This window comes from Eschrichtius robustus, chromosome 12 (assembly GCF_028021215.1).
Source record: "Eschrichtius robustus isolate mEscRob2 chromosome 12, mEscRob2.pri, whole genome shotgun sequence".
NCBI lineage: Eukaryota > Metazoa > Chordata > Mammalia > Artiodactyla > Eschrichtiidae > Eschrichtius > Eschrichtius robustus.
The window spans coordinates 104,109,606-104,134,472 of NC_090835.1; positions in this window are offsets into that span (position 1 = coordinate 104,109,606).

The following is a 24,867-nucleotide window of genomic DNA, read 5'->3' on the forward strand; positions in this document are numbered from 1 at the left end:
GTGGAATGACTCTTACTCTGTAAATTAGGGGCTAGGTCATATATGGGAATGACCACAAGACTTTTGTAAAAGGATACTGGTGACGAAAAATATCAATAGGACACTAGCTTCCAACAGTGAGATTCAGAAGATTAGAGCTTCTTGGTGAACAAGCAGGAACTGCTCTTTTAAGTTAAAGGAGAATAATTTACTTCCCATTCACTTGTAGAATAAAGCCTCCTAGTTTTTGGAAAGAATGACTAGAACAGAACTTTATTCATGATTTTTCCAGGCTCCCTGGTTACTGTGCTTTGTCAAGGAAAAAGGTTGCACATCACAATATGAATGCTGACGTAGCAACATATTTTTACCCTAATACCTCTCTCTGTTTTCTTACTTTAGCCTCATAACAGCTATTTAAGTAGGCAGTCAGATACGTGTCTGGCTTCTCTATGGAAGAAAGGGGCTTTGCCATTCACGCTTGAATCATTGCTGCCTTGCAAGGTGTCTAACCCATGGTTCATGGTCCTTAGAGTTAGTTGGCTTAATGATAATAATAATGATAATAAAAAAACAACGAATATTCTTGAGGGCTTCTAAGATGACAGGTACTGTGTTTTATGTGGATTTAACGTAGGCTTTAAATAATACCCATTTTACAGATGAAGAAACTGAGCTTTAGAGCGATTAAGCAATTTGTCCAAGGTCACATAAGGGCAGAGTCGAGACAAATCTGGGGCTGATAACCAAATCCATTTTCTGAACTATGACACTCTATTGCTTCGATAAACAGATATACTGTATGATAAAGGAATAAGTACAGGATGAGAAGGACGAGGTCTCCTGTCTAAATTCCCAAAGATTATTAATGGTAGATTTGGGACTAAAACTCTTTGTTTGCATTACTTGAGCCATCTTGCTCACCTTCCCTGCACCTGGAAGTAATGGATTAATCCTCCCTGCCTAGACGTGTTATTTGTTCCATCGATTCTTGCACTTTTTTTTTCTTTCCTGACTTCTTCTGGATTAATATAGTATTTCTTTAGTATTCCATTTTATCTCCTCTGTCTGCTTTTTAACTGTCCCTCCTTGTTTTATGTTGTTGGTGGTGGCTTTAGAGCTGTGGGGTCCAGTAGGCTAGGCTTTAGCTACATTAGCACTTGAAACGGGGCTGAAATGAACTGAGATATGCTGATAGTTTAAATATACACTCATTTTTGAAGAATTAGTATAAGAAAAGAATGTAAAACATCTCACAAATAATTTTTTATGTCGATTATATGTTGAAATGATAGTAGTTTCAAGATTCTGAATTAAATAAAATACCAAAAGTAACTTCCTCTTTTTTATATTTCTGATGTGGCTGGTAGAGAATTTAAAATTACATATGCAGCTTGCATTTCTGGTTAATGGTATGTTACCATTAGACCACGCTGCTCTAGAGATTATAGTATGCATCCGTGAGAAACTCGCAGTAATACCTTTCCACTTAATCTCTTACATTCTTTGTCCTATCACACATATTTAACTTCTACTTACGTTATAAATTTCATAATACCTTGATGTTATTTTTTCTTAAACAATTGTTAAGAACTGTGGTGATTCAGAGAATTTACCTTATTTGCAAGCTAAGAAGATAACCTGTTATTGGTTCATGGATGCTGGTACAAGACATGAAACAAAGGACATTATTACTCATAGTATAATGAGCAGTATAAACATCAGCACATTTGCATCGATTCCTCTTGCCCCCAAGTCCCACGTGGGCAACGTGATGGGCCCAGATGGATGCTACACATGCAGGAGGTCTGTGACGTAGCTGAGGAAGCGCGGTCAAGCGCCTTGCACCTTCTGAGCAAGCAGTGACCATTGTATCCCTGGAATATATACTATAAATTTTATGCTGAAAAGTTTACATGTAATTATCACAACAGTCCAATAATCTGTGGATTTCCTTCCAGTGAAGGAAGGGATGTTCTAGAAGTGTATTTCTAGAACATCTGTGTCTTTAAGAATGACCACATAACACTTGTACGATTGAAAAAGAAAGTTTAAAGATAATATTCAACTAGTTGGTGCCAGTAGAGATTGTTACTTTCATTTTTAATAGCATTTCCTTAAACCATCAAGAATGTCTGCAGGGCCTTTAGTCAGCTTCCTGTTATAGTATCACCATTTTTGTGTTTCTTTAATTTTCACACTTTCCACAGCAAGAGGAACTTTTAAAGTGATCAGCTTTTTTGATTTTTGTAAGGGCGGATTTTTTTTTTTTGCAGCTGTAATGAGTTGTCTTTGGCAGATTAACATAAGATGTTAAAACGGGCCTGTCAGGAAATATTTAAATAAATCAACATGCTTTGTTACGTGTCTATTTATGTAAATACTTAAATAGTTCCTCCTTTATTGAACAGGAGAAGTACATCTCTCCGGAGAATACCTCAGTGGTTGAACTTTCCGCAAGGAAGGAGCTTCAGACAGTTGGAGAAAATGGAAAACACACATGTGGAAGAAGTACTCGCATTTTACTAGCTTACCCTCCAGGGTGACCGTGGCCCAGCAATGGGGAAAAAGGCCGAGCAAACCCCTTTCTGGGAGGCAGATCCGGGACCACCCAGCCGTGGATGCCGTTGGATCTGATCGCCTAGAATTTCCCTCGCTGGAGACAGGGAAGCCTGTCTGTATCGCATATTTTTATTTAGAAGATCAGTTGCCACAAGGAAGAAAAGCTGAAATAAACTGCTTTCTACAACCTTTTTTTTTTTTGCAATAACTCTCCATCCAAGACTGAAGATTCCACTTACTTCAAACTGGGAACAGATTTTGAAATGTCAGGGACAGCTGTGGAGTGGTTCTCTCAAAGTCCCAGGGCTCAAAATACTTGTCAGGCTGGGAGAACAAGGACAAAGAAGCCGTCCTCCAGCTGTTCAAATAGAAATACGCTTCTAGAAGATTCTCCTTAAACCGGGGATCCTCTCCTTCCCGCCCCCCGGCTCACTGGCAGACGGCCCACAGTCTCCAAGGGGCAAAGTCAGAAGCTGTTCTTGACTCGACCTCTCCCTTTGCCCCTGCGGTGGCGTGGGGTCTGCAATGAACATGAGCCTGAAAAGGAAATGTCCTCAGACGGCTGGGCCTGAATCCTGCCTGCCTGGCAGTGAGGGGAATCACTTCCTGAGCCCCTCTTTCCTTACATGTGTCATGGGGATGATGGCCTCCATTATCTCAGGGGAGTCTGAGGATTAAATGAAGTGGTCCATGAAAAAGCATCTGCTGTACACTAGGCATTCAATAAACGTTAAAAACAAACACACAAACCCCCAAGCCCTTCTTTTTTCCATTGTGTCTCAGCCCCATACCCCCTTCTCTCTTTTCACTCCGCCTCCCCAGCCCTGGCCTGTGTGCACCTGCTCCTGAGCTGGTGGAATCACCTCTGGTCTGGTCTCCCTGCCTGGGGTCTCCCTTTCCAAGCCCTCCTCCGTGCCCTGCAGACAAGGCATTCTGAACCCTACACAAATACGTCTCCCCATACACAGACCCTTTGCATGGTCTTGTCTCCCCTTAGGATGGGGCCAAGCTCCTTGGTTGAGTATTCTTGGCTTTCATGATTGATTATCCCAAAGCAGCTCCAACCTCTCCCTTCAGACTTTCCTGTCTGACCTTCCTGCTCATCCCGAGTGGTTTGCCTTCTGTCCCCTCTCAAGGAGACCACACGGGTTCCCACCTCCATCCCTGGCTCCACCCATCCCCAACTTCCTCTCCTTTCTTCTGCTTCGGAGCGACTTTTCCATGAATTTGTCCCAACTACCTCGACCCTGGGTGGTCTCTCTCCTCTGACGTCCATCGTACGACCTCCCCACCCCAGTGGCACTCATCAAAGGGTGTGCTCTACCTTATGTGGGTTCTGTCACCCCTCCTGATGCTGTAGTTCTGTCTTGGATAATTGCTCGTCATTATTTGCTCATGGCTTCACCCTTCATTTACTCTTTAACAAGTTTTTATTAAGCACCTACTATGTGCTAGGTGCTGGGGGTGCAAGAGTAAAGAAAGCATTTCCTAGGTCCATTTGCTTACAGAAGTTTCTTTCATTTCACTTCATAAGTACTGGGAGAAGGATGGGGGTAAATTCTGGCTTTGTGGAGCCTAAAACTCGCAATTTATAGGTCTTCTTAAAGAAAAAAAATTGCAAATACAAATGAATATTTAAATTGAATATTTCAAGTGATAGAAGAAATAATATATCATTAAATTTAAAATCATTATATTTAAAATGCCAACAAATAGCACAAACACTGCAAAATTTGTAAAAATAACATTTTAATTAACTATCTGATTGTCCTCTATAAGTGCTTGTTTCTCCAAGATTTTTGTGGCTTTCACTCTCTTCAGATGGCAATTTTGCCATATTTTTCTATAAAGAGACTAGAAAGATAATTCAGTCTTTCTTCCAGCATTGTTGATTGATATTGATCAAATTTTTAAAACTATTGCTAGTTTAAAAAAATTTTTATGTAGTTGCTCAATTTGTTATTGGTTAAGTTCTAGGATTATTGTCAAATTTGGGAAAACATCTATTGAGTTTTGTTCATGCAATAAAGGACTTTCAGGGACTTTTTTTTTGATGAAAGTCTTCAGAGGTGAGACTTTTTTTTATTGAAGTATAGTTGATTTACTATGTTTAAGGTGTACAGCAAAGTGTTTCAGTTATACATACATATATATATATATATATATATATATATATATATATATATATATTCTTTTTCAGATTCTTTTCCATCATAGGTTATTACAAGATATTGAATATAGTTACCTGTGCTCTACAGTAGGTTTTCAAGGACTTTTTAAAGGACTTTTCAACTTTTTTTGTACATTAATTAATCTCTAAAAAATCTTTGTGTTGGCAACACTCATTTTTTTTTTTTAATTAATTAATTAATTAATTTATGGCTGTGTTGGGTCTTCGTTTCTGTGTGAGGGCTTTCTCTAGTGGTGGCAAGTGGGGGCCACTCTTCATCGCGGTGCGCGGGCCTCTCACTATCACGGCCTCTCTTGTTGCAGAGCACAGGCTCCAGACGCGCAGGCTCAGTAGTCGTGGCTCACGGGCCCAGTTGCTCCGCGGCACGTGGGATCTTCCCAGACCAGGGCTCGAACCCGTGTCCCCTGCATTGGCAGGCGGATTCTCAACCACTGCGCCACCAGGGAAGCCCCGGCAACGCTCATTTTGTCACCAAGTTTTCTTATGAGTTGTGCGTTGTTGTTGTTGTTGATTCCACTATCTGTGGTTTGTGCCAAATCAGTGGGAGTTAAATATTTTCCATTTTGTTCGTAGAATGGACTCCTCTTCATTAATCAGATAATTGACCAACTCAAAGAGTCTATTCTTTATTTCCACTCAAAATGTATTACTTTCTTTGAATGAATTACTACTTTTGGTTTAATAAAAAGAAACACAATTGCTACAACTTACTTCTTTTTTTTGTTTTAAAGAATTTAATTTATTTATTTATTTATTCATGGCTGTGTTGGGTCTTCGTTTCTGTGCGAGGGCTTTCTCTAATTGCGGCAAGTGGGGCCCACTCTTCATCGCGGTGCGCAGGCCTCTCACTATCACGGCCTCTCTTGTTGAGGAGCACAGGCTCCAGACCCGCAGGCTCAGTAATTGTGGCTCACGGGCCTAGTTGCTCTGCGGCATGTGGGATCCTCCCAGACCAGGGCTCGAACCCGTGTCCCCTGCATTGGCAGGCAGACTCTCAACCACTGCGCCACCAGGGAAGCCCCACAACTTACTTCTAAATATCAGCATAATTCCTACTGATCACTACATTGTTCAACTAATGGCTTTTGTTTTATATTCCATTAATTTTTAGCTGGATTTTTCTTTTAGCTTTTTAATAAATAAATTTAATGATGACCAAAAGAAATACCTCTTTTCTACATCCAAATTTGGACCCTGTAACTCTTCACTTGTTTTATTGATACATTTCAAAACCTCTTGCCAAATTCAGGTAAAACAATGTCTTCAAGCTTTATCAAAACATCTTTCTTTTTACAAAAAGAAAAAAGAAAAAAAGAAAAGAGGATGGTTTGTTTATAATTGTATTAGCTGAATCACCAAATAGATTTCTACAGGCAAGAGCTTCCATTTTGACCAGGTGCCTTTAATAAGTGAACCCTCCACTTACAATTATAAACGTCTGATGACTGGAAATATTTCTCACAGATTCCATTTCAAACCTTGTTTCTCTCCCATGACCTACATACTTCTGTTCTTGGTGCTATGGAACGTCTGTAAGGCTCTGATCTACTTAGTGCTGGAAGGTCAGCAGAGGGGGTGCAAATTCCTACACTAGAACCACCTGTGGTAACTCTATTCATGCAAGTGGCTGGAAACCACAAAAATATACCCCACTTAGCCAACCAAATGGATGCCCAATTCAATCTCCCCTTAATACCATCCCCAAAAATGCCATTGGTTCCTCCACATCACCCGACAGAAGGGGAAATGTAATGGAGAGTTTGTCAGAGTGGAAGATGATGGTCTTAACCAACTTGGGTTTTACAAGTTTTACAAATTATGACCGCATGGACACGTTGCTGAAGCCCTTCTAATGAGGGCTATGGAGCTGATTTCATTTGCTTCACAGTAAGTCTACCAGGCAAAGGGCAGATGTTAGCTGTATGCTGACCTCCAAGGACTTGAGTCCTTTAGGACAGAGCTTCTCAGAGTGAGATCCATGGACCAGCTGCATCAGAGTCACCTGGGCCTGTAAGAGTGCAAATTCTTGGGCCCTACCTCAGACCTACTGAATTAGAACTGAGAGGATCTTTAGGTGGTTCTGAGGCAGACTAAAGGCTTGAGAATGATTGCTTTAGGATTATGCTATCCAATATGGTAGACACTAGCTGCATGTAGCTATTAAAATTAACGAAAACTAAATAAAACTAAAATTTTCCAGTGCTCAATAGCCACATGTGGCTGGTGGCTATCATATTAGACAATACAGAAATTGGACATTTTCATCATCACAGAAACTTCTGTTGAATAGTGCTGCTTTAGAATATATATCCTTCAAGTTTTCCCCCATCCCTCCTACTTAGGGCCCAGTTATATAGCCCAACTAGAGCATTTACACACGCTATCAACAGTATTTATTTCTAGGTGTACTTCTCCATCTATAAAGTGTGGGATTTCAGGTCTCTGTGATATTCATCTTTCTAACCACAGAACCTGGGCTTGAATCTAGAACATAGTGATTGTTAAATAAATGTTTGTATAATAAACAAAGAATTAAAATATACCAAGATAAACTATTCTTATCGAAGGATGGAGGTGTTTTTCTATGTTTCTTCTGTAATTCTAATTTGTGTGCTTCTCTTCTCTTATGTAAGAATGCTCTATATTTATTATGAATGATCTGAATTGGGGGAGATTAAATCCACTTTCATTTAAGGAATGCCACTGACCTCAAGTTTACACTTTTACTCCAAGGGGTAAATTGGGGCACCTTCTATTTACTGAGTATGATGACTATTTTGGAAACTTACTCTTTAGTGGAAATAATATATATGTATATGTGTATATATATATTCAGCAATCTCAGGTTATTCTTGAAATAAATAACATAGGAGGGCAAAAACACCGATGGTAATGACATTCAGTCAATTATACTAAGATAAGAGCCAAATTATTCCGCCTACTTAAATCATTTTTATCTAGCTCATGAAAAGAAGATAATTTAATTTCAGGAGACTGAAAGCATTGATTGAGCTGTGAGTCCCTGAGGCATTTATTAGACAAATGAGACCAACGAAAAAGAAATGTGTTTTTCATCTTTAATTTTCATATGAGATTTATAGCCAAACTTGGGAATGCTGATTTTTAAACTATAACATTTCCCCCCAAAGTTGACATCCACGGGATATTGTAGATGAGGATGTCACAGAGGAGCTGACAGAAGGTGGCCCTTGGGTCTCCTGCTGTATCATCACCTCTCTATCCTGCAGTCTTTGTGTTGAAGCCACAGGCTGCAAAGTCAAGGAGCAGCCAGCGCTCCATCTACTGCATTTTGAGTTGCACAGACCTTCAGCAGATTAATTGCAGCGATTATTATAGGGCACATCAGCTACACAGGATTTTTTCCCTCCAGGATGAAAAAGATTTTTAAAAATTTTAAACTCAGTTCTAATAAATGTCTCAATTTGGGCTTAGTGGAGAAGAGAATGGAGGAGGTTTTGTCTCCGTGCATTTCAGCATTTTTCAGTGTTTAACAATAAGGAACGAAACAAAGGATCTTTTGAGATCATCCTCCTCCTTTTTCCCGTCCAGGCTGCAGCACGTCTGTCTAGTGCGTTCTTCACCCAGAACCATCCAGTTTTCTTCCAACTCCCACCACATTTACTTACCTGTATTTGTTTGCACCAAGGTGAGAAACCCTCCATGATGGAGGGGAAGGCCGGCAGGTGGGCAGTGAGGAGGATCCCATGCTCTGCCCAGGCTGAGCCCCGTATGTGACTCTAAGGAGATGAGTCCGCAATGGGCAGGATGAGAGGAGGGACCCTGGCCAATTCTGCTCAGGTAGGCTGCCTCACCCCTGCTCTTTCAAAGAATGTTTAGAGTTTTCTCAGACTTGGAGTTTTTGGTCAACACCTTCCCTGGTTTTCGCCCAGACACTTCAATGTTGCCAAGTCTGAACAAGGGAGAGAATCCTGAAATTGAGAACCAAGGCCAATTTAACTCCATTGCTAGGAAGTGTGTCCTCCTGACCAAAAAGGCAGAGGTCTGGACCCACTTGTAGGAGGGCGGGGGGTGGGGGCAGGCAGTGGAAGAGACCTGCGCTCCAGGGACAGGCAGACCTGTCTCCAAAGCCCAGCTCTGACCTCCCTGAGCATCAGTTTCCCTATCTGTAAATGGTGAAGTAGTATAGTAATGGTTACTGCAGTTCATAACTCTACAAATGTGAGGTCCCTTCTCTTCCATTCAACTGTAGTTTCCCTGATGCTCTCAAGATCCACACGTTTATCACAATAGTCCATAGGTCACGTTGTGTTATTTGGCCATTGGGTCACTTCTAATTCCTCTCTCTACCCAACCATATTTCTTCCAAGCGTGGGCACAGCCCCCTGCATCTGCACAAGTATAGTGGCTCTTCAGACCCACAGACCCTTGATCTGGCACCTGGGCATACCTGCTTAGCCCTCTGTAGGCTTCCAAAGCTGCCCGGTGCAGGGAGTGTCAAGGACCAGTTGGATCCTCCTCACTGAAGCACAACTGAAGCACAAACCCTGGAAATAATGCAACAGAAAACTAAAGGAAAACTCTGAAAGGAAGAAGACAAATTTGTTAGGGGTCCTGGGACTGGAGGAGTACCAGAGGCAGAGCATCTCACCTCATCCAACACAAGAAGGCCACCTAGATCTGGCTTTTCCCACCCCCTACCTGTTCCTGGTGAATTTAAGTTTCTTGCTTCACCTAGGAAAGAATTTGGAGATGAAGCAGGGAGGTTAAGAAAGTGAAGTGAGAATTTATTTAAGCAAGAATATGCGCTCAGAGGGAGAGCGGGCAGAGAGGGGAGGAGCTGCTGCCCTGGGGATATGTAAATGAAGGGGAGGTATATATAAATGAAGGGGTGGAATATTCACTGGGAAGGAGGAGTTTGGGGGTTGTATTCCCTGATTTTCATCCCAGCTCCACCTTCCCGAGGCGGGGAGGGATTTTTGTCCTTATTTAGTTTAGATCAGAGGTGTCATGGCAGCGGTGCATGATGGGTACTTCTTATCTGCAAGGCTAATTTTATTGTAATGAGAGCATAATGAGCAACAGGTTACATTCAGAGGCAGGAGATTCCCGCCTTTCCTCACCTTTCTTTGTCTGTCTCCAGGACACTTATTACCCCAAAATGTGTGGTCTCCTGTCAGTCTGGGGGTTCCTGCTTTTCTTTGTTTGCCCATGGACCCCCGCTGTTTACAAGATGTGCAATTTCCTGCCACCTGGCCCCTGCCCCCCTTTCTCTGCTGGTATCTAGCTACCTGCCAGTTATAACAAACCCAGCAATGATGGCAGCCCGGGGAGGCCAACTCCTCCCCCACGTTGAATGGGAGTCCCTGTGGCACAGTCACTGTGCCCAACACCACTGGCCAGTGGGAGTCCCACCGATAAGCAGAAAGGGAAACACTCTTCCCTGACAGAGGAGAGGATCAGTGAGCTTGAGGACAGGACAGTATAATTCACCCAGTAGAAACAACAGAGAGAAAAACAGACAGTAAGTAAATGAACAGAGCTTCAGAGACTATGGGGCAATGAAAAAGATTCAACGTCTGTATCATCAGAGTCTGAGAAGAAGAGAGAGAGAATGGGCTGAAAGAAGATTTGAAGAAATAATGCCTGAAAACTCCCCAAATTTGGCAAAAGACACACAAATAACATGCATGAAGATAAGAAAATCACCAATAGGATAAGCCTAAAGAAATCCATACCAAGACATATCATAATTAAACTCTGAAAACTAAAGCCAAAGAAAAAATCTTGGAAGCAGTCAGAGATGAACAACACATTGTCTACAGGGGAACACCGATTCCAATGAGAATGGATTTCTTCTCAGAAACCTCAGACACCAGGAGGAAATGGCATAGTATTTTTCAAGTGCTGAATGAAAAGAACTGTCAGTCAAATTCTGTATCTGGTGAAACTATCCTTCAGGACTGAAGAGGAAATAAAGACATTCTGAGACAAAGGAGTGTGTTGCTACTGACCCACCCTTAAAGACTGGCTAAAGGAAACTCTTTAAGCAAAAATGATAAAAAGAAGAATCAAAGGTCAACAGGAAGGAAGAGGGAATAATGGAAAGAGTAGAATATAGGTACATATCCATAGACTATCCTTTTCCCATGAATTTTTCAAATTGAGTAGTAAAGAATTAAGCTTACCTAAAGAGAGGTCTGGCCTTCGCCCTTGGCTCCTGGGAGGCAAACTCTAAGAGCTTGGAATGTCTTCTCTGACAAGAGTGGCTTTGTTTACCTGGGGACCTTGGGTCACATCAGATAGTCTATGCTAACAGTGGTTTATGGTGGGGGCTCTGGGCCACCTGCTATCAGCTCAGCTTCTAGAGGGCTGGAGACTAAGGTCAGCCATCAGCCTACAAAATCAGGTCCCAGTAAAAACTCTGGACGCTAAGACTCAGGTGAGCCTCCCTGCTTGGCCATACTCTGTGAATGTTGTCACACATCATTGCTAGGAGATGTTAGCTCTGTCCACAGCTCTACTGGGACAGGACAACTGGACACTCTACACATCGACCTCTCCTGGACTCCACCCCATGAACCTATTCCCTTGGCTGATTTTGATCTGTATCCTTTTGCTTCAATAATAGTGAGTATAATCATCTTCAGTGAGACCTGTGAGCTCTTCTCATGAATTATCAAGTCCCCTGTGGCCTTGGAGACCCCTGAACTTGCAGTTGGTATAATACATGAGTGTGGTCTTGGAGACCCCCAAACCTGCAGTCGGTGTCAGAAGTTGGGGACTCCTAATCGCTACATAAATCATATTTGAGGATTGACACAAAAATGACACCATCTTAGACTCAAGACAATAGATCTAAAAATGAGGAAGGCAAAGGGACCTAAACAGCAGTGAAGTTTCCACATCTTACTTGAAGTGTTTATGTTGATAAAAGTAGACTGTAATAAACCACATATGTACATTGTAATACTCAGAGCAACCACTGTGAAAACTAGATAAAGAGATACACTCAAAAGCACCAGAAATAAATCAAGATGGAACCCTAAAAGTATCCATATAACCCACAGGAAGAAAAAATTAGACCCGAAATGAGAAACTGAAACAGACAGAAAATAAATAATTAAGTGGCAAACTTAAACACTAACATATCAGTAATTACCTTAACTGTAAATGGTCTAAATATACCAATCTGTAAGTCAGAGGTTGGTAGAGCAGATTAAAAGATATATATCTCTCTCTCCAATCTATATGTTGCTTCCAAAAAACTCACTTCAAATTTGATGACATAGGGTGAAGGTAAGCTGATAGGAAAACATATATCATGAAAACATTAGTAAAGAAATCATGAATAGCTACATTACTTTCTGATAAAGTAGACTTCAGAGCAAAAAAAAAAAAAATTACTAGAGAAAAAGAGCACATTGCAAAATGATAAAATGATCAATCCGCCAGAGACACATAATGATCCCAAATGGGTTTTCACCAAAAATAGAACTTCAAAATACATGAATCAAAGCTGACAGAGCAGAAAGGAGAAAGAGACAAATCCACAATTATAGTTAAAGACGTCAGCTTCACCTTCTCAGCAACTGATAGAATTAGTAGACAGAAAATCAGCAGGGAAATAGAACATCTGGACAACATTATCAATCAACAGGCTGTAAATGACATATATGGAATACTCTATCCAATGCCTAGAGATTACATACAGATTTTTAAACTCTCATAGAATATTCACCAAGATATGTCATACCCTGGGCCATGAAACAAACCTCAGCAAATTTAAAAGAATTGAAATTATGTAGAGTGTGTTCTCTGACCATAATGGAATCAAACTAGAAATCAATAACAGAATGACCACAGGGAAATCTCTAAACACGTGGAGATGAAACAACACACTTTTAAATAATCCATTTTCAAAGAGGATGTCTCAAAGGAAATTAAAAAAACAACAATGAAAATGAAATGCAAGAAACCAAAAAATGTGAGGTGCAGCTAAAGCAGTGCTGAGAGGGAAATTGTAGCACGAAATGTTCACATTAGAAATGAGGAAAGGCCTCAAATCAGTAATCTACATACCTACTTCAAGAAACTAGAAAAAGAATAGAAAGATAAACCCAAACATAATGAAGGAAATAATAAAGAACAGAAATCAGTGAGATGGAAAATAAGACAATAATAGAGGAAACCTATGAAACAAAAAGCTGGTTCTTTAAAAAAAAAGCAATGGAGTTGAAAAACCTCTAGCAAGATTGACAAAAATAAAAAGAGTGAAGACACCCAGCACTAACATCAGGAATAAAATCGAGGATATTGCTACAGATCCATCAGCCATTGAAAAGATAACAAGGGAATGCTATGAGCAGTTTTATGCTCATAAATTTGAAAACTGGGAAGAAATGCACAATTTCCTTGTAAACAACATACCACCAAAACTCAAGCAAGAAAAAAATAATCTTAATATACTTAAAACCATTAAAGAAATTGAAATTGCCATAAAAACTATTCTGAAAAAGAAATCTTTAGGCCCAGATGGTTTCACTGCACGTACTGTGGGTCTCCAAGGCCACCCTTAGGCTTGTAGTTCACTAGAGAGAATCATAGGACTCAGCATATTGTTGTTCACATGGTTAAGATTTATTACGACAAAATAAGCCAAATAGAGAAAACTACAGGGTAAAATCAGCAAAGGGACAGGCGCATGAGGCAAAGTCCTGAAGCAAGCTTACAAGAGTTATTTCCCTGGGGAGTGAAACAGTTCTTAATTCTTCCAGCAAAGAGTTGTGACAACACATGTGATGTGGTGTCTACCCAGGAAGCTCGCCTGAGCCTAGGAGTACAGGTCTTTCTTAATTTTTAAAATTAAAAAAAAATTTTTATCAGAGTTGCTCATATAGGCACATGACTGATGACAGTCATTGAAATTCCAGATTCCCAGAAGGAAAGCATCGGTTCAGCACTACCACATTCCACTAACAGTGTAGGTACAGAGAGCCACTCTTAGTATTTTGGGAAAGTTGTATATCACTATCGGGAACTATTTACAACCCAGGTTTCCAGACACCAGCCAAGGGCCAACCTTGCAAGCAGGTCTTTGTAAGGATCACAATATCAGGTCTGCAATGTTAATTCTTTCCTGCACACCAGAGAATTTTATAAAACAACGAAATATGAGTGAAAACCAATTTTACACAATCTCTTCTAGAAAAACATAAGAGAACACTTCCTAACTCATTTTTTTTTTTTTGAGGCCAGTATTATCCTCATAACAAAACCAGAGAGACAGTACAAAGGAAAGAAAACCACAGATCAATATCTTTCATGAATTAGATGCAAAAATCCTCAACAAAAGATTAGCAAACTGAATCCAGCAATGTATAACAAGAACTATATACTGTGACCAAGTAGTATTTATTCCAGTTATGCAAGGCTGTTTCAGTGATTGAAAATCTATCAGTGTAATCTACCATATCATAATAAAAAAATCATATGATCATATCAATTGCTGTAGAAAAAGCATTTGACAAAATCCAACCCCTTTTCATGACAAAAATTCTTAGCAAGTTAGGAATGGAGGTGAATTATCACAACTTGATAAAGAGCATCTATAAAAAATCTATGACCCACATCATACTTCATGGTAAAACACTGAACACTTTCCCTGTAAGATCAGAAATAAGGCAAAGATATCTCTCACCACTGTCATTCAACATAGTACTGGGAGTTCTAGCCACTGGAGTAAGACAAGAAAAAGAAGAGGAAGGAGTAAATTTTGAAAAGAAGAAATTGTCTATATGCAGATGACATAATTGTCTATGTAGAAAATTCCAGAGAATCTACAAAAAATAAACTCCTAAAACAAATGAGCTCTGTAAGGTCATTGAATATAAGATTAACACACAAAAATCAACCACGTTTCCATATACTAACAATGAACATATGTAAACTGAAGTTAAAAGCACAATATCATTTATAATCATTTCAAATGCTTAGGGATAAGTGTTAATATGTACAGGACCTTTAGGCTGAAATTAGAAAATGCTGATGAAAGAAAGCAAAGAAGTTCATGGATTGGAATACTCAGAATAATAAAGACGTTAATTTACCCAAACTGATCTATAGTTTTAAGGGAATTCCTATCAAAATCAGCAAGGTAATTAGTTACAGAGAGAAACAAGCTTATTCAAAAATTTATATGGAAAGGCACAGGTCCTAGAAAACTGGGTAAAACATTCTTGACAAAGAAGAGTACAGAGGGGAATCAGACTTTCTGATAGGAAGTCTTACTATATAGCTACGGTAATCAAGACGATGTGGAAAGACAGACATATAGATCAGTGGAACAGAATAAAGAACCTGGAAATAGACCCACATGAATATGCCCAAGTGGTTTTTGAAAAAGATACCGGAGCAATTTGATGGAGGACTGATAGCTTTTCAACAAGTGGTGTTAGAACAATTGGACATCAATAGGCAAAAATTAAAAAATTTAAAAAAATAAAAAAGAAAGAAGACTTTGCCCTAAACCCCATAACATAAACATTAACCAAAATAGATCATGGACTTAAAAGTAAGTATAAAACTATAAAACCTTTAGAAAAAGTTGGATAAAATTTTCAGGACCTAGGGTTAGGCAAAGAATTTTTGGCTTGACATGAAAAGCACACTTGCTGAAAGGAAAAGTTGATACGCTGGACCTCACCACAATTAAAACCTTTTTCTCTGTGGAAGTCCATGTGAAGAAGATGAAAAGATAAACTAAGATGGAGAGAAAATATTTGCAAACCAAATATCTGACAAATGATTAGGATCCAGAATATATAAAGAACACTCAAAACCCAACAGTCAAAAAACGAACAACCCAATTAGAAAATGGGCATAAGACACGAAGAGTTACTTCCCAAAGAGGATTTACAGTTAGACAGTAAGCACACGAAAATGTTCAACGTCATTAGCCAGCAGTACTAACAACACTACTGATGTTCACAGCAAGTTCATTTAAGAGCCAAATCTTGAATCAGCCCAGGTGTTCCTCAGCAGGTGAATGGTTAAGCAAACTAGCGCATGCAAACTGTGCCGTGGATGAATCTCCAGGGAATTATGCTAAGTAAAAATATCCAGTCCTGAAAAGGCACATACTATATTATTCCATTCATATAATATTTTTGAAAAGACAAAATTTTAGAAATGGAAGACAGATTAGTGGCTGCCAGAGGCTTGGGAGAGGGTTGGGTGTGGTTATAAAAGGGCAATGTGAGGGATCCTTGTGGTGGTGGAGATGTTCAGTGTCTTGACTGTGGTGGTGGGTGTCTGAATCTACAGGTGATGATATTGCATACAGCTACACACAGACACACACACACACACACAGACACACACACAGACACACACAGACACACACACACAGACACACACAGACACAGACACACACACACCACACACACACAGACACACGCACACAGACACAAACACACACACAGAGACAGACACACACACACAGACACACACACAGACAGACACACACATAGGCACACACACACCAGCACACACACACAGAGACACACACACAGAGACACACACACAGACAGACACACACACACACAGGCACACACACACTGGCACACACACACAGAGACACACACACACAGACACACACACACAGACACACAAACACACAGACACACACACAGACACACACACACACACACACAGAGACACACACACACACGAGTAGCAGTAAAATTGGGGAAATCTAAATAGGATCAGTAGGTTGTATCAATGTCAGTATCCTGGTTGTTATACTACAGTTTAGAAAAATGTTTCCATTGGGGAAACTGAGTAAAGCAAATATGAAATCTCAGCATTATTTCTCACAGCTGCATGTGAATCTGCAGTTATCTCAATAACAATTTCAGAAGAAGAAGAAAAAGAAGAAGCAGGAGGAAGGGGAGGGGGAGGTGAAGGTGAAGGAGGAGAAGACCTAGTCTTCCCGACAGAAATACTGTGTTTGGGTAGCGCTAACACGGTTCCTGCTTCTTCTGGGACAGGGAATGCCCTGGGCCCTACAGTTCTGGGGTTAGAGGGCCATCCTGCTGCCTTTCTCGAGAAGGTTTGCCATGGGGGTGCCTTGCTGCCACCCACCTCCACCTCAGTTCCATACTGCTGGCCCGTGTTAAATTCAGTTTCTTTCCAAAAGCAAATGAAAGTAAAACAACGCATATTCCTCCTCACTTGGCATCTAAATCTTTACGGAAGGAGAAAATAAACAGTTTGATGAATCCTGTGGAAGGGACCAGAAATCATCAGGGACTGAGCCCTCGGGCTCCGGCAGATGCTAGTAGGGAGCCCCCTAGTGGCCACCTGGCTGCTCTGCAGCTTCTCACAGGGCTCCTGGAATTCGACCAACCCTAAATCAAGAGGCAGGTTTCGGGGACTCCGTTTGCACACGGCAGGCATCGTGAGGCTGGAGCCTGCTCTGCCCTGCACCTGGTCTGTGTGGGCTGCTGCACACCTGTCTGGGCTGGCTGGGCACTTACAGACCCTGGGGCCGCGGGGTATAATCTTCCTCCGTCGGGGGACTAGCGTGGAAATTAGAACTAATGCAACTATGCCGTTACGGGGTCGTGTGGAGGTATCTCTTCACCACACTGCGCTGTGGCAATCCATTCCGCCTTGGAGAGGGGCACCAGAGAAGACAGGCTGAAGTTCCTGAGCGATACTCCATCTGTTGGACATGTGGCAGAGTTTACTGTTACTGGAAAATAACGCGTTGGGAAGGGCCTGGCAGGGGGAGATGGGGTGAGTGGATGATCTTTGGTACCCAGGGTCAAACAAAGGATTCCAGTGCAGAAAAGAACTGCTGGTGTTTTCTGTTCTAGAAAATCACCCGAGTGCCTCTGGGGAGGCTTCATTCTGTCTCTCCATTCTGGTATGTTCTGGGACAGTCATCCCAGGATGCTATTTTGGCCCTGGGAAGCCAGATGGACCCAGCACAGGATGGAGAGAGGGAGGTGTTGGAGGGGAGCTGATGAGTCAGTCAGCATTTCCTCAGGAATAGTCAGGAGTGTTCGCATCAAGGAACCCCCCGCAACCCCGAGCTGGTGTTTTTCTAACAGCTTGGGGTGTAGCTGGCTGTGTCTGGTGCTATGTGTGTGGACCAGAGTCTGCTGTTATGATGCTGAATGAATCATAATTAGTGTACTGTAAATTTGAAGGTGAGACCAAATAGTCCGTGAACTTTAATGCAAAAGTCTGGAATTACTTTTTTTTTTCCTTACTCACCACGCAGTACGTTACATCCCCATGACATTTATTTTATCACTGGAAATTTGTGCCTTGTGACCCCCTTCACCCATTTCACCCACACCCCATCTCCTGGAACTACATTTTAAACAAGCTTCCCACTCCTGCCCTCACCCTCTACACGCTTACACAAGGATGAAATTGCCTTTCTAAACCAGCTTTCCATAAAGGAAGCAAGCACGCAGTAGAGCCAGGTTCTGCCATGGCTTCAGTAGAAGTTAAAAGAAATCCAAAATAAACAACAGGTTTATTTGATAGCAGGTTTATCTGATAGCCATGGGCTCTGCTATCAGAATGTCACCATGTAGTTGAGAAGAAGCATCAAGAAAAGTGAGCTAGAAATACACGGGCGAGGAAGTGCTCTCACATGACACATCCGCTAACAGTGCTGAGTGAGTTGAGGGAGGGGTCCTTCCTATAGGAAGGCTGGGGAGGGTGGCGGGTTTGCAAAGAGATGGGAGGAAGCAGGGCCGTCGAGGTAGACAAGGCAGGGCTTGTTTGGTGGCTCCCCGATGCCGTTGGGTCCTGATCTCCTTCTCTTTCTGCTCAGCCCTCGTGGGCACGTGGCTCTAGTCTCCATGGTTTCCACCTCGTGTTCACCAGGTAGCTGGTCACTGCAGCTCGGCTGGGGGCCTACATTCCATGCGCGAAAGGGAACGACAGAGACTCTTGTCACTGGAGTCCACACCCTTTAGGAAGCCCCCAAAAAAGCATCACCCAGAGACTTCCGTATCCTCCTAGAGATGGGGTACGTGCCTCCCCCACCCCCGACCCCGCCCCGGCCTGGAAGCACTAGCTGAGCACATGACCACACAGCACAAAGCAGAGGCGCTATTGGTAAGGAAGATGCAGAGGCGCTATTGGTAAGGAAGATGCAGAGACCGATGGCAGATCAGCACAGGTAGGAAAGTGCAAGGCATGCTGGGAGGCTAAGATTTGAAGTCTGTGTAATAGTTTGTGTGGTACCGCTAACTGCTTACCAATTCCTTGCACATTTCTTTATATTATGGCAAGAAATTTGTCCACGGCAGGTGGGGTTCATCCTACCGACCAGCATCTTTGGACAGCTATTGACACACCCTTCCACTTTCCCAGATCAGCAGTGGCCCCTCTTGTCTGGAATGCGCCTTCAAATGTTTGCAATGGACACCATCTCTGGTGTTGGGCTTCACCGTATCATGAACTTTGGGCAAAGCTCTGATTAGACCCTGAGTCTGAATGTGACCTCGGTTTATTGATGTTCAGACCTTAGCTCCCTGCAATATCTCCCACCTCTTCGGGTACTTCTGGGAGGTGGCAGGAGAATTTTCAAATCAACTTATGAATAAATATATACTCCAGTGGTCTCTACACCTCCACGACATGGCTGTAGCCTTCATGCTGCTCTTCCAAGTGGCCAGCATTTTTTCACCATCTTCGCTCTTTTAGGTAGTGTAGCCTTTCATGCTCCCACGATGGCCAACCCAAGACTCAAGTCACTGAAGTCACATGGGTGCTACAGCACTTAGGTTCTACTGTGGTGGAAGGGAAGCAGCCCTTTTAGTCTTAGGGCCCCATGCTCAGGACTCAGACAGACCTGTGTCCAGTTAATTGTACAGGAGACGATTTAGCCATTTATCCCGAATCACAAACTCCCTCTGCTGCCTAAGGCTTTACTATGTGCTCAATCTTGGTAAACGGGGCTCCTTCCCCACTTAGAGTGAGTTTCTTCTGAGAAATCCTTTGGTGATTCCTGAATGGAGACCTCAGCCCCTGCACTGTGTAGTGGAAAGTTCCTGATCACACTGACATGTCTGGTCTACGGGAAAGCTAAACCAGTTTGAATCCATCTATTCTCTCACTTAATGACTATTCCTTGGTTGGCTTGAGGTGCTAGTCCTTGTATTAGATGCATGAAGAGGATGCTAAAATAACTGGACATGTGATTATTGGCCTCAAAAAGCTAACAGGTTAGGATCATTACCCTCCCCACCTGCTCTGCTTGGTTTCTTCCTTCAGTCTAATTTGTTCTTTTTCCTGGAATTAAAGAAAAATACTAGTGCTGGATTTGGAAGCTCATTTACCCCCAAATAGACACCTTCCATTTCCTCAAGCTTGAAAACGTGGGATCACTCATACTGCCTCTCTTTTTTTTTTTACCCTCACATGAAATACATCTTCAGATCCTTCTGAGTTATTCTTTTGGATTCACCCTTCCCTTCCAAACCCCAAACCACTACCCCAATTCATAATTTCACAGTTAAATCATCGCGCACTATGTCCTATTTGGTCTTCTTTCCCCACCTGCATGGTCTTTCTCCTTTCCATATCATTTTATATAAAACTCTTCAAGCAATTCTCCTTAAATGGTTTGTATCACTGACCTTCAAGGTCCCTCACTAATTTCTCTCTACCCCATGTCATCTTTTTATTCCCCTGTAGGAACCCTCACTCCACCCATGCAGATCTTCTTGTCTTCCGTACATTGCCCGCTCTTTGCTGCACTTCCGGATGTGCCAATATTTTCACCTGGTCCATATTCTTTTCACCTTTCGACTGCTACTTGTCTTTGCCCCCTACAAAGCCCAGCTTGGACACCATCCCTCCGAATCCTCCACTGAGCGACTTCTTCAGTCTCCTTTATTCCTCGGCTTCAAGACAGCATGAAATTTGAAGTAGACTGTTGTATATTTGTTGGGATGCTGTTTTACAGAAATGTCGAACCTTCCTTTCCCACGGCGGTTCTTCTTTCCTGTATTGGGGGAAACAAATGTATCTCCTGTCCATTTTCAGTCTCATGTTGTGCTTGGCTCAACACACTGAACTCAGCGGGCTTTGAATTAATGTTATTGATTGATTGACTGAAATGTTTGACTCAGTCTAAACAGCCTAAGCCCTTATATTCTGCTTCCTTGGTGGGTGGTCAGCTAGAACGTGATGGCTGCTCGGTTTTGGGTCCAGTTGCCTCAGTGGTGGGTTAACATCCCACAGAGAAAAGACCCATCATGTGGCCACCTGCTGTCCCCCTCCACCCCGATAACCACCTTAAGGAAAGTCATCCTAGGAGCCTCGGGCAAGGGAGTGTGTGGGACTCAGCCTAAACCGATTGCTCCCGTGAGAATCATGGCTTAAGTACACTTGGTGATGGATTTATGATGGTGGATTAGAAAGTGACTTCTATAAAGAGCATATATTAAAATTATACAGTAAGTGAAATGATACAAAATAACATTGTGTCAGATAGGTTGGGTTATGTTTCAGTAACACATACCTGCTAAAAATCTCAAGACGTTAAAACAATAAAAGTTTATTTCTCAACCACTTAGGGTCCACTGAATGAGGGGTGACTCTCAGGGTAACCATCTTCCACGTGGTGACTCCGCAACCCAGGGTGCTGCTGCCATCTTGGAATGCTCTTCTCAACAATCACCAGGGTTGGGGAGAGAGGGCTGACAGGTTGAACCCTGGCTCCTAAATGCTTTGGTTCATAAGGGACTTGAATCACTTCCAGATATCGCCTGTTGGTTAGAATGTCACATGGCCCTACCTAACTATAAGAGGTGGATATTTGGTAAGAAGTGAATCTCTTCGTCCAGATACAATTTAGCTCCAAAGAATTAACATAGATTTCAAAGTTACCTAACTAACAGTCTTGTTAAGGCTGGTAGTCTGAAACAGCATGCTGCATACAGACTCCCAAAGCAGTATTTATAGCTCAATTGCTCATCCAAAGTGTAACTAGATTTATACAGATTTATGGTAAAGAACACTGGCTAAAGATAATAATTAGTTACTGCCCAGTCAACCTTCCTTCCATAAATAAATCATGCCACTCAGGGCTGTCAAGCATTGCTTTACTCTGACAGTAATTGCATTTTCTTTTCGTCATTATCATAGATATGTGTGTACAATGAATGCTCTATGAGAGGTGAAGGGTTTTGAGGGGGAAAGTTTCTTTATTTATAAAATTAAAAACTTATTAAATTTTATATCTTTCAAAAGAATACATGTACATCATCGAAACAAATTATATAATTCCCAAGAGCTTATCACCCCTAAACAGCAGTGTCACTGCCCCACTCCTTATTCCAGATTTCCACTCCTTGTTTTAACTATTCAGTTGTTTCTTTGAGGATACACCTTCAAACATAGAAATGACCATCTTATACTGCTATTTCTTGGTTTTCTCTCCCAGATTTGAATTTATGTGTTGAATTATTACCAAGGGGGTTGACGATTTAGAGTTCAAATTCACCTACTTATTTCACATGCCCTATCATCCCAATAAAATTATATGTTATTTTTGCTAAATTACTATTAAGAATTTATATTATTATGACCACAGAAACATTATTCACAGCCGAATAATTACAGCCAGTAGTGCACTGTAATTATATTTCCTTTATTGTACAACTTTTTGTTTTTCCTGGAGTTTATAGTTGACTTATTTTTAAATTTGTATTGCTCTCTTAGTTTTCTGTGTCACTATCAATAATTCATTCCCATTCAGCCAAAGACTTTCTTCCCAGTACATTCAATTATATTTGCCAGTTTCATCTTCTAGAAGAGATTCTATAGAAAATCTCTGTGCCTTATTCTACCTTCCTTTCCTTCTCATTTCCAGGACAGGAAGGAAGCTTGCAAACTACATTTTTCAGACTCCATTACCAGCTGAATTCTACTTAAGTCTGCCAGTTGGAATAGATAATCATCAAGGACCTATTGTATAGCACAGGGAACGCTACTCAATATTCTGTAATAACCTAAATGGGAAAAAAAATCTGAAAAAGAATATATATATTTAAAAGTTTTATATATATATATATATATATACATATACATATATATAAAAGTTGGTATTTGGTAGGTATTTTGACATTATATATTTGTCATTATATATAATGACAAAACACCTACCAAATACCAAATATATATAAACTTTTATATATATATATATATATAACTGAATCACTTTGCTGTACACCTGAAAGTAACACAACACTGTAAATCAACTATAGTCTAATATAAAATAAAAATTAAAAAAAAGTTTTTAAAGTCTGCCAACTGGGGGCATTCACAGAAACTAGAAAGAGTAAAAAGATAGAAGCCATTATGTTTCTGGCAGGCCGTGTCTCAGCAACAATGCCACGCACTTGAGCTCAGTGATAGCAGAGGGTGACTGTCGGCTGCTGTAGTGCCAACAGATCCAACCAACATCACCAGCATCTACAGGTGAGCAGGCTCTGCGCCGTGTAGCCCGCAATTGACCACGAGCTCTCGGAGCTGCTGGGCAACAGTGCAGGGTGACTGGAGTGGGCTCACGTGAGCACTGGCTCCTGAGGAGGGTGGGAGTAGCTTTCTGCAGTTCTGCATTTCAGGAAACACCACCTTCCTGTTTTGCTCTTTCAGTCTTTATAACAATCTGGTAACCAAATTCCCCATGTCAAATCTCCATCCTTTGGAAATACTTAGAGTAATTTCTGTGTCCTACTTTGGAAACTGATGGATACAGCCTGGGCCAAGCCTGATGCCCCAAAACCTTGTGATAAGAAAGTAAGAAACAAAACACAGAAGTATCTAGGTTAGTAACTGTGGCTCAGTAATAAAGCTCTTTAGATCAGTGTCGTCCAATAAAAATACAATATGAGCCACATTTACATTTTTTTCTAGCAGCCACATTTTACAACAGTAGAAAGAAACAGGTGAAATTAATTTTGATAATACATTTAACTCAACATATCCAAAACATGATCACCTCAACACATAGTCATTATAACACGATTGTTAATGAGATATTTGACATTCTTGTCTTCATACTAAATCTTTAAAACCTGCTGTATATTTTATACTCACAACACATCTCCATCAGATGATCACATCTGAGTCTCATTATCCATGTTTCTGAGTCGGGGTCTCATAGTCTTTAAGGCTACTGTATTGGACAGCTCAGCTTTAAGCCCCTAGGGCTGATATGGTCCTCTCGCCTTCCACCAACCCCCAAATAGTCTAAAAGGCAGTGATCTTGTGGTTCAAAACTCTGGTCAGGAGGACTCCTCACATCCTGTGTTGCTGAGATCCCTGAACTGCACGAAATGAGGGAGGGGCCAGAGAGCTGTATCCACTGCACCAGCCCTACGCCTGATTTAATGCTTTTGAAAATCTTAATGATTCTTAAACAAGGGACTTCACATTATCATTTTGCACGGAGCCTTTCAAATCATGTAGCTGATTCTGCCTCTTTGACTAATCCTGTTGTTTTATTTCTAAATTTTTAATTGTCTATCGTTTTGCCTTTTTGTTCGACTTTCTGGGGCTTCCCTACATTTTTATTTGAACACTTCCTTTGAATCTTTCATTGTTGTGATCATACTTTTTAATTTCCAAGAGGTTTGTTTTTCTGTCCTCTGAATATTCCTTTTCTTGTGGCATTCTTTTCTCAGGTATGCAATATCTTTTTTTCATGCACCTGAGAACATTATTGATAGTTTCTTAAAGTTTCCTTCAGCTTCTTGAATTTTTCTCTTTTGAGTTTTTTTGCTTCCTGTTTTGTTTGGGCTCAATGTTTTATGTTAGCGGTAAACATAGATGCATTTGGTTTGGAAAAGACAAAGGATTTTTCCCCCTTGAGGTAAGAGAGGAAGAGAAGATAGGAGATGATACAAGTATTTTAAGGGCAAAAGAGGCAACATGGAGGGAGCTCCCATGAGGAGAACTTCATCTCTGGAAAGCGGGAGAATTTGTTTTTCAAACGGTGAGGTATTGTAAGGGCAAGAGCTGAAGCTCAGAGGGAAACATCTGGAGTATCTGCAATGCAGGAATCAACAGATGTTGAAAGCAGAGTTTCAGGGAGGGCTCATCCGAAGTCCAATCAC